Here is a 15,324-nt window from a genome sequence, read left to right as displayed (position 1 = left end):
CTGAGTGGACTGGGTGGGAAAGATCTGCCCTCAATATGGGTGGGAGCCATCCAATCCACTGGGCGCCTGGAGAGGACAAAAAACGGAGAAAAAAGACAAATGGTCCTATCTGCTGAGATACTCTCTGCTCTCCTGTTTATGGACATCAGAGCTCAAGACTTCAGTTTTAGGGTTCCAGGACTTACACCATCAGCACCATCAGCTTCCCTGGTTCTCAGGCTTCAGACTTGGACTGAGTCAGGCTTCTGGCATCCAGTTTGTAGACAGCCTATCATGGCTCTTCTCTTCACAATCGTGTGAGCCAATTCCCCTAATAAGTCCCCTCTCATGTATTTATAAATATATCCTATTGGTTCTCTCTCTCTGGAGAACCCTGACTCATACAGGTTGTTTGTCCTCCTAAGCAAGTCTCATCTTTCTTTTGTGACCTAAAGACTTTAGACATTTTGTTCTCACTCTCCAACTGCAGTGTTTGGTATTGATCCAGAGACTTTCTAAACCCAATTTCTGAGCTAGCTTTTGCTGTGCTCCCTGACTTCCCAGTAAGTGACCCAATCTTCATAGCCTATTATTTAATCAATTTCCTTTCAGGCAGAATATCAACTTGCAGCCTGTACCACTCAAGTGACATTACTGGAAAACTGACTCAAGCATAGTGATAGATTTTAGCAGATGAATGTTAAAGGCCTATGGATAGATCATTATCTTTATTATTGTTATTATTATTTAAAAGATATACATTGTATTAGTCAGCTGAGGCTGCCATAGTAAAATGCCATAAACTGGATGGCTTAAACAACAGGAATTTATTTCTCACAGTTCTGAGGCTAGAAAGTCCAAGATCAAGGTGCTAGCCAATTAGAATGTTAAAGGCCTATGGATAGATCATTATCTTTATTATTGTTATTATTATTTAAAAGATACACATTGTATTAGTCAGCTGAGGCTGCCATAGTAAAATGCCATAAACTGGATGGCTTAAACAACAGGAATTTATTTCTCACAGTTCTGAGGCTACAAAGTCCAAGATCAAGGTGCTAGCCAATTTGGTTCCCTGATGAAGGTTTTCTTCCTGGCTTGTAGATGTCTGCCTTCTCACTGTGTCCTCAGGGTAGAGAGAGACAGAGCTTTGGTCCCTCTTCCTTTCCTTATAAGAGCACTAATTCCATCATGGTGGCCCCACCCTATGACCTCCTCTAAACCCAGTTACCTCCCAAAGGCCCAGCCTCCAAATATCATCACACTGGGGGTTAGGGCTTCAACAGATGACTTTTGTGGGGGACACACACATGCAGTCCTTAATGTATGTGTTTATTCAGGACACTTATAAAATGTCTCAAAACGGAAACTTACTAATCAAACATAATGAAATTACTTGTTTCACGGCGTTTTTTGTCCCTTGGTAAGAAAGATGTCTTAACTTAGTGTCTTCTCTTTTACTATAAATATGATTCTATTGATGAACCTGAGCATTGATTCTATTTTAATTATCAATTTTAAATATAAATGTAGAGCATTTCATTGTGAAGCACTAAAGAGCCCTGAAAGATAACATCTTTACATTTTTATTTTTATATATGTAGCAATACAGCTTTTTAAGTCGGCAGAGTAAGCAGTTGCTTAGGTGATGGGAGTTGAGATATTCTGTAAGGTAATTCTACTGTAAAAATTCTGCTGCCATTGTACTTGATATCACACATTATCACTCCTTTGAATTAAGGCATCAGCACCTGTTAAAATACAAACATTTCCCAAGACAGGTAACCTGCCTCCCAAACAGCAAGGAGCTGAGAAAGAAGTTTGGTGCTAAAAGGAGTATTTCCCCTATAGTTCCAGTTTAGTTTTTAAGATTATGCATTTCAGTCCTGCAGTTTCTCCTCTCTATTTTGCTTACAGTTTTACCTCTAACTCCCTAAATTCTCTCAGTAATGGTAAGGCTAACTGACTGGCTTTTTTAGAGAAATTTCAACCTTGTCTGTCTGCCTGACTATCCCTTGCTGGGCAATAGCAGTAGACAGGTGAATTCAGATGTAGACGCTTCTGAAAAAGTTCTTTTGAGCAGCAAGACCTAGAAATTAGGTATAGAAATAATCTTGAGGTAGACCAGCACCTCCCCTGATGAAAAGAGCATAGATTGAGTAGTTAAGGAATGCAGTTTACCTCTTTTTATAAGTACAGCTACCACCACCAGAATTGTTTGGTGACCCCAGCACAAGGAAAAATCTGATATGAAGTCCATTGTGATGATGTCTCAAAGGCACTTGGGATCTAGAGAATGCAGTAGCCTTAGAGGTTTTTGTTTGTTTGTTTGTTGACTCAGGCGATTGTGCTTTGGGAGGTGTTGGTCTGCTATAATTCTCAGTTTGCCACATTTGATGCCTTGGAAAGGCCACAGTGGCTTGCCAGGAAACAGGAGGAGGAACATCTCATTTTGGGGTGACCAAGCTACTCTTCCACTAATATCCTAAGTGAGTCACTTTGAGCTCATCTAGAATCAGTGATAAGAGGAAGCTCCTACCCATTGTCTGTATCTGATTTGTCATGAAGTTGAGCAGCACTTAAACATAATTTGCAGGAGAAAAGATCTCTCAGAGTGTCTTAGTGTTAGTTATCCCTAGTAATCAGACTTAAAATCAGCGAGTGAGTCTGGCTGCCTGATATATAAGTAATTTGTAGCTCAAAGCTTCTGAAGAAGAATCCTGCCACTGCTCACAAATGCTGAGCTTTTGAACATCTCAACATGTTATAATCTAGACTGACTGGAATGCGTAGCAAGGTGTCAGGCCCCCTCAAGTGTGGGCCTGTCAACCTTGACGGTGATCTTCATCCCATCCTGGGTAACTGGCCATTGCCAATTCTAATTTGTCGCTAAAAATAAGCAAAGGGTAGATGGAGTCTGTTGCCCTGGGTCTTTTGTGATAGGCTGGAATTGAACATGGCTATTTCCATACTATTACATCAGGGCAGATTGGAGAAGGCTACTACTGGGACAGAAGTGATCAGATTACTGAGTGAAACCATTATTGGATCAGGATCAGTACTTTAGATTTCCTGATAAGCCAGAATTAACCATGGGACGGATTCACAGGCAAGGCATTGGTTACTCACTGTAGTGGATTGAATTATGTTCCCCAAAACTCATTGAAGCTTGAATTGTGTCCCTCAAATTTTATGTATTAGAAACTTAGCCCCCACTGTGACTGTTAAGAGAATGGGAAATCCTATTATGGTAACTGAAATGTGGAGCCCTGAAGAGGTGATTGGATTGTAGGACCTTGCAGTAGTGAATGGATTAAAAATGGTGGCCAGAGGCATGGTTCTGAGTGCTTTAAAAAAGAAGAAGAGTCTGTCTCTCTCTCTCTTGCTTCCTCTCGCCATGTGATCTGCCTGTATCCACCAGCCGCCTGCCAGTTTCCACCATGAGTAGAAGCAGCCTGAGACCCATACCAGCTGCAGCTGCTCCAGAATCATAAGCCAAATAAACCTCTGTTCTTTATAAATTACCCAGTCTCGGGTATTCTATTATAGCAACACAAAACGGACTAATGCACCCACATTTCTGCTTCTAGCCAGAACATCCTTCAGCTCAGCATGGGGTTCCAGATGGCAGGTGAAGTGAAGCTAACCTCTGCTTTTCCCTTGTTATGAAGGGCTATGTTTGTGTTTCTCAGCAACAGATAGGATACTCTCTCTGAAGGTGCACTTACCCTGCCAGTGTCAGTGAGACGTTGACACCCATGCCTCCCTAGCTCCTCTAGAATGTAAAGGCAAGACTGTCTGGCAGAAAAACGTGGCCAGGTAGGTAAAACTACTGTGACCTGACTGGAGTCAAGTGACTTAGCAAGGCTGCCAGACTCACTCAACAGGGTCAGTTTATCTTTTAATGTCATTCTGAGACTTTGATACTGGGCTCCAACACGGCCCATTCCATGACAGCTCCTGGATGAGAAGTCAGAATTCAGTTGCACATCAGCTAATTACCCTCTCTTCTCTGCCTCCTTGTCAAAGACAGCATATGGCAACATCAATCTTTTCCATTGGAAGCTGGCTATCAAATAGGTCCCATACAGTGTCTGGGAAACTGTAGGGCTGCCTGATTACATGAGCTAAACTTCCTATCGGTCCAGATATATAACCACCCTTTCTGCTTCTCCCGAGAATGCTGGGTCGTTGTCATGAAGTTTTAAATCCGAATCAGATTCAGGCAGTTCCTCCAGATGCCCTCAGGGTTTTTGGGTGGTTGGAGGAAAGAAAGCCTAGGAAGAAACCAGGTGAACAGAGGCTCTAAAAGTTACAAAGGTTTACTTTATTACTTGAGTGCCATATTCCCCAAGCCCAGTAACTGGAATATAGCCACTAGATTTTCTGTGTTACCAGAGCAATAGGTGTGCTTCTGTAATATTAGATTCCCCCTGGTAGGGGACTGGGATAGACCCAGCCAGAAGGTCAGACAGGAGATCTAAGGCCAAGGGTTGAATTCTTAGAACTGGAACCAATGTGGTCATGACAGTTTCCCTGAAGTGGCCAGAACAGGTAGAGGTAGAAGTGAGATCAATCCTTTGAGCATGCCAGTGATCAAAACCTGGATGTGGGGAGAACCAGACTAGAAAATGGAAAAGAAGCTGTCAGGTTGGAAGCTAGGCAGAACTGGAACAGAGCAAGATTCAAATTAAAGTCTTGGAAGCAATGTGAGGAAACCCCAGGCAACTGCCACAAATGACTGGAATTCTGCAGCTTGTTCTTATTATCTGCCAGTCACATGGTACACAGTCGTGTCAAACTAGGCCAGGAGACCCCAAGGCAAATACCCAGTTAGGAATATGAAATTAACCAGGTCACAACAGCTTCTGCCATAGAGCAGATGTTACCTACCCATTCAAACGGCTGCTTTTACCCCCTCCAGGACCCTGGACTCAGCACAGGTGCTTGGACTTTCAGGACCTTCCAGCTCCTGACCATTTTAAACCTGACTTCTTTCCTGCCTTGTTTTCTGGGGTCTTCCAGGCTATTTACTTGAATTCCTGACTCGCTCTGACCTGTTGCTACCCATGTATGAGTGTGACAAGGCCCCTCTTGCCAAACATGGACAAAGTCAGGAAAAATAGTTACAGCTATATGGTTTTGGGTAATGTGAATATAGTCAATATTCTTAAGGGATTTTTCCCCCCAAGTGACGTTACTTATTTGTTTTAGACGATCTGGGAATATTTCTATGTTAAAAAGTAAGACTTGTCATCCATCTTCTTTCTGAGATAAAATTTCAGAAAACTGAAAGTTTTATTCCCTTTTACACTTGGAAATGGCAATACAACATATCTTTTCTCCCTATTAAGCCTCTAGCACAGTTTTTTAATAAGTTCCAAATTTATAAATTGTTTTTTATTTATTACATTTTAAGTGAGATACTTTCTGCTGACATAAAAAAGGATGGCTTAATGTAATGGAGATGCTCTCTCAGAAATCATATTATGGACTGTTACTTTTAGAGATGCATCCATATTAACCAATTTCATACATGGTGTGAATTCTTGCTAGCTTTTTTGTTTTGTTTTGTTTTTCATGCTAGCGTTTATCTGTGAGGATGACACTGGTCTTGTTCCTAGTTGGGGGTTAGGTTGTGTCTGTCTATCTTACTTGAGGTTGTAAGTCATCTTTATATTTAATCAGAATTACTAAAACTTAATGTTTATGTGTTCATTCATTTATTCTGTTTACATATATTGAGCCTATACTATTGATTAATTCACTCTTTCAATCAGATAATATTTATTGAGTGCCTACTTGTGCCAGCACTATCCTAGGTGTTGGGGATATAATGTTGATTAAGAGAGATATTGCCCTCCCAGTGCTCACCGTTTAATGGGATCAGAGAAAAAAACATTCCAGAGAACGATGCTAAGTTGGATAAGAATGGAAGGCTATGAGGACACATTGAAAGGGATGAGATTCAGTTGATTTGTGAAGTATTAATAGCATCAGTTGATTTAAAGATATTTACTCAAAACTGACCTAATTCTATATAAACTGTGAGCTTACACTTATACTCTCCTGTTTGTATTTTCTCTATAATTTCACTTAATTTCAAGCATGTAGACCGAACTTAAGCTCAGGGAGTGTGTTTTGGTGTCCTTACTAAGAGTCATCTTCCTCATCAGAACTTCTTTCAGTAACTTCTGAAAATATCAATTTTGGTTATGTCTTAAAAACTTCAAGGGAAGTATCTAGATTGCCCAAAGAATTATAATATTATAAATGGGCAATTAGGTAATGCCTGGTTAAGACATTATTTTCTGCCCAAGGTATTTGGGCTTGAATTAACAAATTACCTCACCTCCCACAAAGACTTTTTACTTTGGATACAACTTAACTATTAGTTGGTCTGTTTTCCAATAAGCCCGAAGTTTTACTGCATTTTGGATAATCTTAATTGTGTGTTATTTGATAAGAGTTTTCAGGGATTTACATTATGAAAAAAATTAAGAACAGTAATTGTACAAAAACTATTTTCTAAGGTAATAAAATGAGCAAAATATAACTAAGGTCTAAACACACAGTATCTAAAATGTGAGTAGGCTGGATGTTTAAATTAATTATAACCAATTATGAGAAACTTTAATGAGAACTTTATTATTTTAAAAATATACTTTGATAAATAAATACCTACCCTTAAACTCTCTGGGTTGAGTTGAGTCACTGTTAGTATAAAATTAAGGATTTACTCTCTCTATTTGCAGATATCTAAGAGATGAACCTAAGATGGTAATTGTGACATGAAATCAGAACTGAGGTTTCCTGGTATCTTTTACAATAAAATACCTGTTATTATTTGTTTTTCAAACAGTGGGTTGAGACTAGATTTTGAAATTAATTTAGGAGTGACAACCAATATTTATTTTTTAAAAATGGAAACAGAACAAAGATAATGCAATGCAATGCAATATAATAGAAAATAAAGCACATCACAAGCAGTAAAGACAAGCATTTCATAAAACTTTTTTTCTATGTACCTGTATATAAACTCTAGGTCAGAATGTAGAATGCATTTCTTATGGAGAGCCCTGGTCAAAATGTTTGAAAGCCACTGTCTTAGAAGATACAGGACAAGTGGTAATTGTGCTCCAAGAGAAGCTGGGCAGCTCAAGGAGGGCTTATGAGGGTTCAGATCAACAAAAATGAACAAGTCTGGTGAAGAAAATAACCTGGAAGTCTTGAGTAGCCAAAGAAAGGTCCATCAGGATGAACATAAATGTACTGTTTCCCTGAATTTAAGGATTGGTAATGGTTACAGTGACTCTGAGGCTGTTCCTACAAACCGTAGCTATGTTTCAGGTATCGCAGATTGTTATCTCTTCCTCACTTCCTGCAGACTGGTGTGCTGAGAGAAAGCCAGCCATAGTAGCTGCAAAGTGAAGGCAGTTTGAATGTCTTGCTATGGTGGAGTTGTGGTGCATCTGCTCTACTTTAAAAGGGGCATAGCCTCATTTTGTGGCATTACTATTTATGGAATTTCTTGAAGTCAGTTTATGAAAAGCTTCCATTCTAAATCCTTTGGCCACTGTAGCAAAATATCTGTTGTTGGGTTTTGTAAAATACAGATAAAAAGATTGTGTTTCAGGAAAACCCAAGGAAACTAGCAGGTGTCAAAAACAGTGTAAGTTCTGTATCCCCAAGGAGGTCCTTCCTCTCTCTTGGGGGAAAAGGCATTTGTCTTGTGTTTCTAAATGCATTAGTAATTTAATTGTGAGACATCTAGAGCATACCAAACTGGCAATATCTGAGGCACATCAGGCCATAGTTATGTTGGTAAGTTCTAGTGCTCTTTGAATCCAAACACGAAATTATGTATACTTTCAGACTAGTACCAGCATTCTACAAAAGCCACATTTGAATGTCACTACTAAATACCATTTTCATTAGTCAATGTTTTTTGTTTGTTGAATGTTGTGCTAGTGGCACTGAGATTTTACAGACTAGTGAATATCTCCCAAGGCCCAGATTCTGTCTATACAAGTTGATCTAAGTAAACCATGTCTTCTCCCTCTTTAAAAGGGTGATCAAGGAAGATTTATTTCCAATTTGGATATTTAGAAGTGGCAGGAAATGAGAATACGATACACATGGCTTTGTACCAAGGAAATCATGTGCAGGGAAGTAAGCAGAATCTGTTGAGAAACCATACAGGCCCACCAGCAATATCATTTAATCACTTGGGCAATGTTACAATCAAGGAGGGAATTTAGTGGACACATAGAGGATCTTTGGCTTGCCCTTGAAGTGTCCACCTCAGCCCACATTCAAGCACATTTGTTCCTAAGCACATGTTGTTTGTCAATTCTCATGATGCATTTAGCCATGGTTCTTAACAAGGGGACCAAGGGTACTGACACATCAAGCCATAGGAAACCAGAAGGATATGACAGACTAGAAGTAATCAGAATCAGAAGTCTAGGTAACATGTTGTTTGTCAATTCTCATGATGCATTTAGCCATGGTTCTTAACAAGGGGACCAAGGGGACTGACACATCAAGCCATAGGAAACCAGAAGGATATGACAGACTAGAAGTAATCAGAATCAGAAGTCTAGGTGACTGTTAGGTACCTACAACAGGATAGAGGGAAGCATTCACTGGATCTAGGCTGGAAAGCAGAGTGGTAGGTTCATGAAATCTCTGAAAATGGGGAGATTGGTTACCATGAGCCCAGAGATTCAGAATTTAGGTTTTGGAAAGGTCACTGTAGATCAATTAATAAAAGCAGTGCTAGTGAATAGGTTGGGACTCTCAACCAAGGGCAGAACCTGTATATTCTCTTTTGTACTTGTATGATCTCTGTATGTAAGTAGACAAGAATTTACAGGGAGAGGGGTGCCCCAGGTTTTGGTGGATTTCGAGTCTTTTACTTACACCTTCTCAACAATGCATACTGATGGTATTTATGCAAGCACAATAAAAAATATTAATATTAAAATTTAAAAATCTTAATTATTTCTTATGTGTGCATGAAAGTTTACATAAATCAAGTGCTAGTAACATGGAGCACATCTACACAGGAAAAAGTGTCTTGTTTAAGCAAGAGCATGTACCAGGGGATACTTACCTGTTATTGCTCACGCCGGGCATCAGTCTTGAAACTAATAGTCAGATGTCTATTTATAACAGTACTTGAAGGAATAAAGAACTGTATATATTATTATATGATTAATGTAATCATATTTACATAGATAACAAACTTGTAAAGTAGGAATCTGGTTCCTTCTCCCTAATAAACAAACCGGTGAAATACCTTTAGCACATTATAGTTAAACTAGTAATCTTCATTCTAATGCAAATTTCCCTCTTTTTCCAGTTCTGATCTCCATTTCACTCATCATATTCTTGTTCCATCTTGTTTGAGATGTTTACCTTGACTTAGCCTTTATCCTTGTCTTTGCTTAGGAACATCATCCACCATAGTTCTATGGTGATTTTGCCCAGTGTGTTCTACCAGATCCTTTATCTGCTTTATCTCCACAGATCAGGCTTCAGCTCTTTCCCTAACCTAAGCATTCTCTTCTCTTCACAATCAACATTCTATTCCATTGTGTTTGACCACATTCTGTAGCTAATTCAGTGATGGAAGAGAACTTTATTCTGAGCCCTTTGTGAGAAAGAATGCCTTTCTGATTGGGGTGCAGGCTGAATGTGGTTTCTCATTGAGGAGGAAAGTAGATGCTGTCACTCGTCTTGTGTGACACTATTACGTGCCTTCAGCAGCAGCATGAGAACCTCTGTGTTTAGCATTTGAAGTCAGTGGTCACATAGGCTACTCACATGTAGCATTATTTCATTTAGTCTTTACAACTGATAGATATTATCATCATGCTTTAAAGATGCAAGAATTGACAAGAGTGCAAAGCGAGCAAGTTGCAGAACTGGTACAGGAACCCAGGTCATCTGATTTAAGTCTTAACACTATTTCCTTTAGAAAGGGTTAAATGACTACTCAGCTCAAATTCAGTAGAACATTGGCAATCTTTCACTTCAACTTGGCTTTGGAATGATAGCCTTTTTTATTGTAAAATTATATAATTTCTCTGGCTTCTGTTTCCTTATTAAATTAGCTTCTGATTGGCCACATTATGTAAAATAACTATCATTTGTATAATTAGAATTATAAACATTTCCAGTTAATGAAAGCAAAAGCAAGTAATCAGTTATAATGCAATCAATAATTGTGCAAATTCATTCAGAATTTAGCTAGTTTTGAAAAATGCAGATAATTGCTAAGCATGGAACTTGTAGAAAAACCAAAGGCATTAAACTAAAACAAAATAATTTTTACAGATAAAGGGTAGTTTGTATAGAAGTAACAGTGAAATATAATTATAGTTGTATACTTATAAATTCCACCAATTAAGAAAAAACTTATTATGAATACTTTGAGGTTTTTTGTTTGTTTCAAAAAGTATTTCGTTATCTCCAGTGTTGTCATAACAGAAATTCTGGCAACAAACCAGACAAGCAATCCATAGCATTTATTAAATTTGACAACTATTCTGAGCAAGCATTTTTGTGTCAGATATTGCATATGAAAAGAATAATGATAAAAAAGGCAAGAACATAGGCATGCATTTATTTATACATCACTGCATAATTATATAGAAATATTGTCAAAATGGCCTAAATAGGATAAAGCAATCAATGATTAATACAATTTTATTTTACTTCAGGTTATTTAGAAAAATAGCTCCACATGTAGACTGAATCTGTCAATATGGACCACTTTGTAATATCAGTCAAGAGTTAAAAGATTAAAAATGTAATCTGAAGACTCATAAGCCAAAAATGTGACTTATTACTTAATGATAGTATAGTAATATTTATAATCCATACATTATCTCTTTGGTCTTAGTACTGAGATGAAAAAATGTCATTCAAATTAGGGGTCCAATTTGACTGATAATTTTTAAAATGGATGTTTTCAAAAGAATTCTCCCTCCAGAAAATGGTTAGAAAACTTGAGCTAAATCATACGCATATAGTCAACACAAAGACAAATACCTTCCCCTCCAAATAAAAATAAAAATAAAAACTGACTTAAGGCAATACAGGCAATACAGACTAACAGAAGTTGGCTGGCATTTCTTAAAGGAATGTAATGTACTCTTTTTGTTCACTCTTTGGTTTTCATAGGAACATATGTTGATAAGGGAGCTCATTTCTTTCCCCAATGACCCCAGTGGTCATTGCTCATGTTTTTCTATCCCCATTACTTGGACTGAGAGGACTAAGTTAAGATGATTGGGGCAAGTGATGTAATAGAGGAAGTGCTAATAGTATTGATCATCTTTGATAAAATTTGGAGAAACTTGCATGACTTTAAAAAGCTAATATATCTTGGAATTCATAATTTTCAACATTCTAGTATTGTGGTTTGACATCTCAGAACCACCTAAACGATATGTTGGTGCTTTTTGAAGTTTGAGTAGTTTGATAAATAGGTTAATGCACTAATTCCAAATAATCTTAAAACATATTGTAAATGACATGTGTTTCTATTTTTTGTTTCTGATAGGTTGTGGATGAAATCATGTCTATGTAATGAAATTATCATGTAATCATGTTACTAAACATATTTATGCACACTTACCATAATTTTTAAAGAACTTCAAGGGACTTCAGAAAAAATGCCATTTTACCTAATATTTTCAATCACCTAATTTTTGAATGTATAAATAAAAAATTCTAATTCCTATCTGTCTTGTATGTCTTAGTTATTTTTACTATTATGATAGTACTATGATAGCAACTTTGGACACTTTAGAAAATAGGGTAAATCTATGTACCAATTTACCCTTCCAGATTGGACAAGGGGCATAAATAATAATTATGATTCGTAACAATATATATGCTAGTAATATTGATTTGATCAACATATCTCAATGTTGAACCCCCAAAATGTGTATAATCAATTTTGATTCAATAAAAATTGAAAAAAAAAGAATTGATCCTTCCAATAGTAGTGAATGAGAAATATAACTCAGTCTTTCTGTGGTAGGCAAAATATGGCTATCGTTTTATTTAGATATCCTTTATTACTGTGAATGTGGACATTTCTTCATAAACTCATTGGCCATTTTTTTCTACTTTGAGAATTGCCCATTCATACCCTTTTTGCCTTTTTTCTTTTTCATTTTTATTACAGATTTTTACATGCTAGGACTCAAACTGTTGTCAAATATATATCTCACAGATACTTTGCCTTTATTATTTATTTTAAAGCATGTGCATATGTGGTGTGTGTGTGTGTGTGTGTGTGTGTATGTGTGTGTTTGGAGATATGCAGATGATTTTAGTTTTATGTAATCAAATTTATCAGCTTTTTCTCTTGTGATTTTTGGCTTTGGCATCAAGCTTGAAAAAACCATCCTGGAGCATATAAATGTTCACCCAAATTTTGATGCCTTTATGATTTTTTATTCATATTTTTCATTCTTCTGATATCAATATATTTTCATAAAAGGTATAAGAATAGCTAAGTTACTCAATTGACAAGTTACTCAAATACTAGTTGTATAACAATCTATTCTTTCTCTGCTAATGTGATACATAAACCTTATTTCATACTAAATTCTTATACATAATTAGACGTTTCTAGAATTTATTTTTTTGTGCACTGAATATTCTGTTCCTGCAATTCATTACTTTCATTACTGTATTCTTTTTTTTTTTGTCTTTTGTCTTTTTCCGTGTCCGGCAACGGATCGCAACCCTCAGTGTTGCCCCCGTCCCGGACTGGGAACCGGCAACGGGATTGCAACCCTTGGTGTTGCTCCCGCGCCTCGCTCAGCCAGTGAGCGGGAACTGGTCTGTATGTGGGATCCGAACCCTCGGCGGGAGCGCCGCCGCGCTTCCCAAGCGGCGCACTATCCAGTGCGCCACCGGGCCGGCCCTCATTACTGTATTCTTAACAACTGCTTTAACGTATGGTAAGGCAACATTTCCTTATTACTTTCCTTTTTAAGCTTTTTAGTGGATACTTTTATCCATTATATTACACTAGCACTTTTGTTGCCATTATCATTAAATTAGATTAATTTGGGGGAGAATTCAATGGTTTATAATTTTGAAACTTTTTATCTTGCTCTTTATGTCACTTAGCCATCAGTAGAGCTTTAAAGTTTTCTATGTATTTCTTGTTAATCTCAATGATTTTGTCAAAGTTTTTCATTGTAAGCAACAAAAGCTGACTCTTGCTGAGTAAGGAGAAAAAAAATTATTCAAAACATGTTGGGTAGTTCAACACATCAGCAAGTGGGCTAGAGAATTAGGTTCAAGGTTAAACCTCCAAGTAAAATGACGAACCATCACAGCAAGGTCTAAGGAGAAAACTGTCACTGCCACCACCACCAAAGAGCATTAGCAGTTCAGGTTGCAGCTTCTTCCTCTGCATCAGCAACTCAACTCTACAGCAGCCACCATTACTTCTAGGGACAGAGCTACTTCATTTTTGTTGTTGCACTGGCTGGAACTTCCAGAATAATGTGACTGATAGTGTTAATGGAGAGCAGCTTTTTCTTATTCCTGACTTTAATGGAAAAATGTAAAGTTTGTTTTGGTTCATCATTACATATTGGTCCAGAGAGTGTTAGAGAAATCACCTTCATTAATAACTTATTAAGAAATTTGTTTTGTTTTGCTTTAATTTTCTTTGTATTTTTATAAAATCAGAAATGAATTTAAATTTTGTTAGATGCTTCTTGGTCAAAATGATCATATTCTTTTTTTAAAAAATGTTCAACTATTAATGTGATATAGTAACAGGTTTTCTAATATTTAATCTTCCTTGTATACATGAAATAACTTATTCAGTCATAGTGAGACAACTTCAATATAGTACATAGGCTATGAGTGCATGATCTGGAATATGATTGCCTGGGTTCCAATCTAGGTTCTGCCATTACTTTTAATTGTGACCATAGAAAAGTAAATTAGCCTGTGTGATACTCAGATTTTCCTTCTACAAAACCAGGAAGATAATGATAATACTTATGTACAAGTTGTATGAGTATCATTTCAGCTAACTCATGAAAACAGCAGTATATGGCACACTCTGAGTATATAGTCAATGGCATTAGTATCTTTTTTGTCTACTAATATGTTGATTTTCATATTGTATTATGATTTTTGCAAAATATTTCCAAATAAAATTGTCTTGCAGTTTTCTTTTTGGATGTTGTTTTTGTCAATTATCTTTGGCACTATTTTTTTATTATATTATTCATGCCAAATGAGCTAGAAAGCTTTCTGTCTTCTTCCATACTCTAGAAGACTTTAAACAATATTTAAGTTTCTTTTTAACTAAGGAATGAAAATTCCTCTGTAAACCATTAGTGTTTTCAAGTTTCCTAGGTATAGTTCCTTGACAACATTTAAATTAATTTTATGGATTTTTTTCTTTTCAAATATTCCATTTAAATTATTTTTGATCATCTGTACCCTTTAGAATTTCATTTATTACCATGAAGTTATAAATTCAAATTTATTGCAGTAGAGTTGTACATATTATTTTCTTAAAGATTCTTAAGTCTCCTTAAAATCAGTTAACTTCTTTCTTGCTATGTTACAACATTGAATGAGGAGTTTAATCCATTTACATTTAGTGTTGTTATTGACAAGTATTGCTTTACTCCTGTTATTATATTGCTTTTTGTTCAGATGTTTTAAATATCATTTGTTCCTTTCCTCCCCTTTCATTTTTCATCTTCAATGTTAGTTGGATTTTTGAGGTGACGTGATTTAGTTTCTTTCTGTTTCTCATTCACATTTTGGTTTTAATTGCTGGTTTTGCTCTTTCTTATGAATTCATGACAATGATTATTATTTTTCAAATTCTGAATGCAAGACTCCTTTGAGAATTTCTTCCAGGGACTGGTCATTTGTTAGTGAACTCCCAGAATTTTTGTTTGTTTGGGAAATAAACTATTTCTCCCTCATTTTTGAAGGATAACCTTGCTGGGTATAGAATTCTTGGCTTGCAATTTTTTTTCTTTTAGTATTTTTAATATATTATCTCATTTTCTTCTTGCCTGTAAGGTTTCAGTTGAGAAATCTGCCGTTAGTCTGATGGAGGCTCCCTTAGAGTTGACTTGATGCTTTTCTCTTGCTGCTTTTAGAATTCTCTCGGTCTTTGAGCTTTGCCGGTTTGACTATAATGTGTTTGGAGAGGATCTTTTTGGATTGATCTGTTTGAGGATCTTTAGGCTTTCTGGATCTTAAGGTCTGCATCTTTCCCTGTACCTGGGAAGTTTTCTATTATTATTTCATTGAAAAGGTTTTCCATGC

At 36.7% G+C, this 15,324-nt stretch overlaps 1 protein-coding gene across 1 annotated transcript in view; it reads left to right on the top strand.

Moving 5' to 3' along the window:
- The window catches only part of SPEF2 (sperm flagellar 2), a 200,523-nt gene that overhangs the window by 49,564 nt on the left and 135,635 nt on the right, over positions 1 to 15,324 (top strand). The gene's annotated exons all lie outside the window — the stretch shown is intronic.

This window comes from Galeopterus variegatus, unplaced genomic scaffold (assembly GCF_000696425.1).
Source record: "Galeopterus variegatus unplaced genomic scaffold, G_variegatus-3.0.2 Scaffold1104, whole genome shotgun sequence".
Lineage (NCBI taxonomy): Eukaryota > Metazoa > Chordata > Mammalia > Dermoptera > Cynocephalidae > Galeopterus > Galeopterus variegatus.
This window is presented reverse-complemented; position numbering and strand designations above follow the sequence as displayed.